General features: G+C 35.8%; 1 pseudogene; it reads left to right on the forward strand.

Annotated features, from left to right (window-relative positions):
• Nucleotides 1–8,135, forward strand: LOC102607727 (uncharacterized; annotated as a pseudogene).

An 8,135-nucleotide genomic window follows, 5' to 3' on the forward strand; every position in this document is an offset into this window, starting at 1 on the left:
ATTTTCTTCCTCTTTTCCTTCTTTGCATGGGCGGCACCCACCTATTTTTTCCTTGTTCAATGATGATAGCTGGCTCAACCACCCACCCGTCTTTAAATTCAAAAATGGTGGCTCAGCCACCCATCATTTTAACCTTTTTTTTAATCACATTTTTCAACAGAATCAAACCTAAAAAGGAACTAAGGGGGGCAGAGGAGGCGGCTATGAGCGGTTATATTAAGATGATGATGAAATGGAGGAGAAGAAGACGAACAAGAAACGGAGAAGACGAAGAAGAAGAGTGGAAAAGGAAAAATAAAAATAAAAGAAAATGAGAGAGAGAAACAGAGAAGACTAAGAAGAAGAGGGGAAAAGGAAAAAAATAAAAGAAAAAAAGAGAGAGTGAGAATCAGAGAAGACGAATAAGAAAAGGGTAAAAGGAGGAAAAATGAAGAGAAAAGTAGGGAAGATGAAAAAGAAAAGGGGAAAAGGATTAAAAAAATAAAGGAAAAAAAAAGAGAGAGAGAAACAAAGAAGACGAAAGAGAAGAGGGTAAAAGGATTTCAGTTATGCGGGTTTTTCCATATTATTTTATTATGCAATACGGAGTAAGTGGCAAACATTCTATTTGTAATACTTTAATACAGAGCTCTGATACAATATAAGGCGGCGAGACAAGTATGGCCCAATTGTGAAACAACAAGGAAAAATGATAGAAACCATATAACAATTGACTAATCGTGAGGCTGACAAAAAAGTATTTCAAGTTGTATTTAGTTCATTTTTCCAAGAAGAGTGCCAGACCTTCCCGACAAACGTCAACTCTGAAGTCGAAAAATTGCACTTTTCCTTTTGTACCTTCATTTGTAATTCATGTTGTATCTTCATCTGAATTACACATCCTGCAGTTTCTGTTTTGTTATCTGTGGTTTTTCTCTATGCATCTCATCCTATACCAAAACACTCAAGGTCTTGTTTTCCATAAACATCATAAACAGTTCAGCAGTCTATTGATTTCTAGGTGGTAAAAAGAAATGGGTAGTGTTTTAACCAAAATTCGACACGCAAAACAACAAGATTATTGTCATGGCAACCCATCACAAGCGAATACGGGCGTTCCTCTTGATCATAGAAACCAAGAGCCTGAAGCTCAATTGTTAAGCCCAAAACCGCTATCTAAGACTTCAGATCCAGTTCTTGGTAAAGCTTATGATGATGTTAGGCTATACTATAATCTTGGTAAAAAGTTGGGTAGGGGTCAATTTGGCGTCACTTATTTATGTACGGAGAAATCAACCGGCAGGCAATTTGCTTGCAAGTCAATTGCTAAGAGGAAACTTGTGACAAAGAATGACAAGGATGATATCAAAAGAGAGATTCAGATAATGCAACATTTGAGTGGGCAGCCCAGCATTGTTGACTTTAAGGGTGCTTATGAGGATAGGCATTTTGTGCATATTGTCATGGAGTATTGTGCCGGTGGTGAGCTATTTGATCGGATTATAGCTAAGGGGCACTACAGTGAGAGAGATGCAGCATCTGTATTTGGGGATATTATGAATAGCGTGAATGTCTGCCACTCTAAGGGTGTCATGCACAGGGATCTCAAACCTGAGAATTTCTTGTTCAATAGCAAGGATGAGAATGCTCGTTTGAAGGTCACTGATTTTGGGTTGTCATCATTCTTTGAAGAGGGTAAATTTCTCGTACTTCACTGTGTAATTTATCATTTTCGTTGATAATTTAAATGGACCAAAGAAATAGTTTCGTGAAATCTATGTTTAGACTTTTAAGGGTAGCCCTTGATATGAAATATCAACTTTCAATTATTTTTCTAAAATTTCGATTTGTTCTCATCTTAATTGTAGAGAGAGTTTGTATTTCATGTTCGTGCATAAACATGGATTGTTTATGTTTGTGTAATGTTTTGCAGTATTTTGTGGCTTGTTTAGAAAAGGCATGTTTAATCTAGGTATTAACATTTTATTGATTATTCCTTGATAAACTTTCCAGGAAAGGTATACAGGGATAGACTTGGGAGTGCTTATTATGTCGCTCCTGAACTATTACGGTGCAAATATGGGAAGGAAATAGACATTTGGAGTGCAGGAGTTATACTATATGTTTTACTATCTGGTGTACCTCCATTTTGGGCAGGTAAAAATATTCATTTTGCAGTTTGCACGCTACATGAACTCTTTTCCCCTGTACATGCTTATTACTTTTGACTTAAAGTATTGGAAATTTAATGTAATCACTCACTTGTGATGATGCATCCTGCAGAAACTGAGAAGGGAATTTATGATGCTATTTTGCAAGGAAAACTTGACTTTGAAACTAATCCTTGGCCAACTATTTCAAGTGGTGCCAAGGACTTGGTTCGCAAGATGCTGACAGAGAAACGAAAAAAACGGATTACTGCTGCTCAAGTTCTAGGTTGAAAGGCACTAGATCCTGAACTTATCAGTGTTTCTTATGATGTTTTGACACATATATATATATCCAATAGTATAGAACATTGAAAACTGTATGAATGATATATATGCAGAGCACCCTTGGCTTAAAGAAAGTGGAGAAGCATCAGACAAGCCAATCGACAGTGCTGTAATTTTCAGGATGAAGCAATTTCGAGCAATGTACAAACTAAAGAAACTAGCACTAAAGGTAAGTCTAAGGGATTGGGATTCTCTCACAATGGGCTTAATTTCATCTGCTAATACAAGATGTGATGATAAAAGAACAGATCTTGACCACACCTTAGTAATAATGGATATAGACATGTCAAAATATTCATTAACATGACAACATGTAGGTAATCAGATTAGTGGAGGATCTAACTCAAGATGGAAATCTATATGACAACATTGTCTTTTAAACATTATAATAGAATTTTATATGACAGTTAGAATCACGTGGAAATGTTTAATTGTAGGGTGCTTATAAAGTGTGTGTATACATATATAGGCAAGTCCAATGATTCATGCGTTCAGTTTGATTGTGCTTCGCCTGCTGATAACTTGTGCATGGGTCATTTCAAATAAATATATATAGGTCATTGTGGAAAATCTTCCAATCAAAGAAATACAAAAGCTTAAGGAAAAATTTACAGAGATGGACACTGACAACAATGGCACACTTACTTATGATGAGTTGAAGGCTGGATTAGCTAAACTTGGATCGATGCTTACAGAAACCGATGTCAAGCAGTACATGCAAGCCGTAAGGAATTCATGAGCTCTGAATTCATCCTATTGTCTGTCTGTTTGCATTATATGCTCAGCTGATATTGTTGGCCATGCATTTCTAAAGGCTGATATAGATGGAAACGGGACTATCGATTACATTGAATTTATAACTGCTACGATGCAAAGACACAAGCTAGAGAGATTTGAATGTCTTTACAAAGCCTTCCAATACTTTGACAAGGATAATAGTGGGTAAGTTTATTGTTTAATATATTTCTATGAATGTAGAAGCATGTTTAGCATACTTTGATCCTCGGTTACAGACAGAACTGCATTGATGAAGTAATTACTGAGGCTGTTCTTATACATTCTGAATGCCTGTGCAGATATATCACGGTAGATGAACTGGAAACAGTTTTTAAAGAATATAACATGGGAGATGATGCGACAATTGCAACTATTAGAGAAATAATGTCTGAAGTTGATAGAGATAAAGTAATTAATCTGGTTTTTGTTTTTCGATAACATCATATTTATGATCTGTATGCATTACTCCATACAAGCCCTGTTCTCATGTGTTTTGTGTTTAATTACAGGATGGTAGGATCAGCTACGATGAATTTCGAGCAATGATGAAAAGCAGAACCCATCTGCAAGCAGTATCTTCAAGATCTTTAGCTCATGTTGTTGCCATAAGAAGCAAGATATTCTGGTAGTGGTAGCTAAACCCCTGCTATATACAAAAGTGCTTCCACATGCGTTTGCTAAATTTTGTCATTCATAGTTCAATTATTGTGAATATATAATGACCATAATGTACATATATTGAATTGCACAAAAATACAGTATTTGGAACCTAATAATCCTACTACAGTAAAAACAAAGACAACGAAAAAAGGAAAAAGTTTTGAAAGTTATAATAATTTTAAGGTAAATTTTGTCCTTTTACACATCATGGTAGAATAAACAAATTAATCTCATTCAAAGTCAACTCCAGCGTTCAAAAGATTCGAGGGACCTAATTGACAAAAGGAGAAATTAAATGATGACAATTATGCAAATTACTAAAGGAATTAGAGAGTTCTTAAATGATTAATTACGAAAAACTCTAATTTGTTCGAATTTAAAATTTTTAAAGGAGTTTATAGTACATTATTCGAGTGAGTGGGATGTAATTAATCAAGATTAGGAAAAGAACAGATACCTCCCATTAAGTTAGTAAGAAAGACTAGTATTTATATGCTTATTCTGTCAAATGATAGAACAGGTTGGTTCCGAAATCTATAATGATTATATGAATAAGACTCACTAAATAAAAAAATTTGTGACATGCTTTCATAAAACCAGTAGCAGAGCCTGATGAGGGAACAGCCCAGCATGCAGAGATAAGTTTTTTCTCCAAGTTAGTTTAGTACTTGTTAATAACGAATGATTTCAATTATTATTTTAAACCCAAGAGATCCAAAGTCGTTATTGACGAATGATCCCGAGACCAGATCTGGAACCCACAACTCAAAAGAAGGGCAAAATTGTCAAACTGTACAAAAGTTTACACGCCAGGCGTACGGGTGTTTTTTCAAAAAGTAAAGGGGGAATGGGGCATTAAGCCAAACATCAGGGGGCATTAAGCAATTTACTCGCAAATTATTATAAACAACACAGATATTATCGTTTTGCTTACGGTACCTTCCGAAGTTTGAGTGGGATATTAAAAAAGTGTTTTTAATAAAGGACGGTAGAATTGGCTTCGCAGCAGTCTTCTTCTAACAAGTCTCATTGTAGATTTTAAAGAATCAATTTAAAGGCAGAAACTATGATGTATAGTTGTATACATCTCGGGTCCTGCATATTCTTTGAAACTGCCCATCTCTGAAAGTCATATCCTTAGGTCCTGTCTTGCATCCTCTGTGGTGGTGGCGGCGGCCAGAAATGGGTTGCATTTTCAGCAAAGGCCAAGACTCAGACCACCCAGCAGCACGCCATCTCCATGATGCAATTCTTGGTAAAGCTTATGAGGATGTTCAGTTACATTACACTATAGGTAGAGAAGTGGGTAGGGGTGAATTTGGTATAACGTATCTTTGTACTGAGAATTCAACCGGTTTGGAATTTGCTTGCAAGTCTATTCCTAAAAGAAAACTGGTAAAAGACGTTGAAAAGGATGATGTAAGAAGAGAGATCGAGATAATGCGACATTTGAGTGGGCAGCCTAATATAGTTCAATTCAAGGCTGCTTATGAGGATGACCAATTTGTGCATATTGTTATGGAATTATGTGCTGGGGGTGAGCTATTTGATCGAATTGTAGCCAGGGGCCATTATAGTGAGAGAGCTGCGGCTTCTGTATTCAGGGTAATTATGAATGTTGTGAATGTTTGCCACTCTAAGGGTGTTATGCACAGGGATCTCAAACCTGAGAATTTCTTGTTCACTACCGGGGATGAGAATGCTGTTGTGAAGGCCACTGATTTTGGGTTATCAGCGTTCATTGAAGAGGGTAAATTTCTCTACCTTGCTTGCCCATTTTCCATGTTTAGATTTTACTGCATGTAGTAGTCTTTCATGCCTGTAGAATTTTCCGATACATATCATTTGAGTAAGCTGTAACTCACTTAACGTATTGATTTTGGTGAAATCATAAGAAAATAATACAAAACTCTTAGGATCACCATGAAGGCATATTTGATTAATCGAGCTATTAATGCATTCTTTTTTTATTATCCTGTGATACATTTTCCAGGAAAGGCATATAGAGAAATAGTTGGAAGTCCTTACTATATTGCTCCTGAAGTATTATCGCAAAGTTATGGGAAGGAAGCAGACATTTGGAGCGCAGGAGTTATATTGTATATTTTATTGTGTGGTGTACCTCCCTTTTGGGCAGGTGAAAATCAATATTCATTTTGCACCCTACAGGATCTCTTTTCACTTCAACAACCTACTTTTATTTCTTACTGTCAACCAGAGTGTAACTATGATCACTCTGAATATTTTATGTGCTCTGCAGAAACGGATCAGGGAGTTGCTCAGGCTATATTAAAAGGAGAAATTAACTTCCAACGTGATCCTTTTCCAAGTATATCAAGCAGTGCCATAGAGTTGGTTCGCAGGATGCTAACACAGGATCCAAAAAGGCGGATTACTGTTGCTCAAGTTCTAGGTATAAAGCAGTAGATCCTCATGTTATTAATTTTTCTCATTCATTCTATCTATGCTGCTTTGATTACTGTAAGTTAAAATTTATTATTCGATTTAATAATACGAATAGTATAGCTACCATTGAAAAATGTATATAATGCAGAGCACCCTTGGCTTAAAGAAAGTGGAGAAGCATCAGATAAGCCAATCGACACTGCTGTTATTTTCAGGATGAAGCAATTTACGGCAATGAATAAACTAAAGAAACTTGCACTAAAGGCAAGTCTAAGGCCCATTAATCCCCCCTATTTGAGCTTAAACTTGAGAAATACATGAATAGGATTCATAGATATAAAGGAAAGTGACAAAGCTTATATCTCAAGCACACATGATAAATAATATCCACATGTCAAAAGATTCTCCAAATAACATGTACAAGAATCTATACATGATGTCATTGTATAGATGTTCATGATGACATTGTATTCTGAACATTATAACAGAAATTTATATGACTGTGTGAATTATGGGTTACCTGTTTGATTGAAATTTTGCATCTACACTTCCTCATCAACAATGCTTTATTGTATTATTGTATTTTGAAAACTTGTGCGAGCCAATAAAAATTTATGTATTCCATTGCGCTCCCCCGAATGATAACCCAAGCATTCTTTAGGTCATTGTGGAAAATCTTCCGACTGAAGAAATACAAAAGCTAAAGGAAAAATTTACAGAGATGGACACTGACAACAGTGGCACTCTTACTTACGATGAATTGAAGGCAGGATTAGCTAAACTTGGATCGATGCTTACAGAATTTGATGTCAAGCAGTACATGCAAGCTGTAAGTAATTCATGAACTCTGGGTTTAGCCCACTGTCTGTCTAGTTGCTTGATACCCAGCTGATATTGTTGGCTCGGCATTTCTGCAGGCTGATATAGATGGAAATGGGACCATTGACTACATTGAGTTTATAACAGCTACAATGCAAAGGCACAAGCTACAAAGATTTGAAAATCTTTACAAAGCCTTTCAGTACTTTGACAAGGATAATAATGGGTAGGCTTCTCATTTTATTTTTATTATTATGGAAGCATGTTGAGCATTATTTGCATCCTCAGTTTTATCATGATCTGAAGGGGGAATATTGAAAACATACTCCCTCCATTAACTTGCTTCAATTTAATGAGTTATATCTGGCGTCAATCAACTAATTAATGAAGTTCTTATTCTAAATGGCTGTGTAGATATATCACGGTAGATGAACTTGGAAAAGCTTTCAAAGATTATGGCATGGGTGATGATGCCACAATTGCCACAATTAAAGAAATAATGTCTGAAGTTGACAGAGACAAAGTAAGTTGATTTTCAGTTCGCAAGGGCATTAGTAATTTGTCTGCATTGTTGTAAGCCAATTCCCATGACTTTAATTTGTGTATACAGGATGGTAGGATCAGCTATGATGAATTTCGTTCAATGATGAAATGCGGAACCCAACTGCGAGCATTGTCTTCTAGATCTCTGGCTCATGTTGTAACCGTAAGACGCAAGGTATTCTGGTACGTAAACTGTGTTGTTATTCATCGTTTTCTGTATATCTTTGTAAATTTTGTTATTGCAGTTTTGTGGGAGTGTATAAGAACAATAATAGTCATATACGGAATTTTACGAAACTACCTTCTTCCCTTTTTCTTCTTACAGTCAAATAGATAAATATACGGAAGTGAACAAATTTGTGATGCACACGTAGGCTCTGAATTTTGTAGGATCAAAAGATTTATACATTATTTCTATTAAGATTTGTTTCTATGAAAAAATACAGTTGAAACAAA

The sequence above is a fragment of the Citrus sinensis genome, chromosome 9 (genome assembly GCF_022201045.2).
Source record: "Citrus sinensis cultivar Valencia sweet orange chromosome 9, DVS_A1.0, whole genome shotgun sequence".
Classification (NCBI taxonomy): Eukaryota; Viridiplantae; Streptophyta; class Magnoliopsida; order Sapindales; family Rutaceae; genus Citrus; species Citrus sinensis.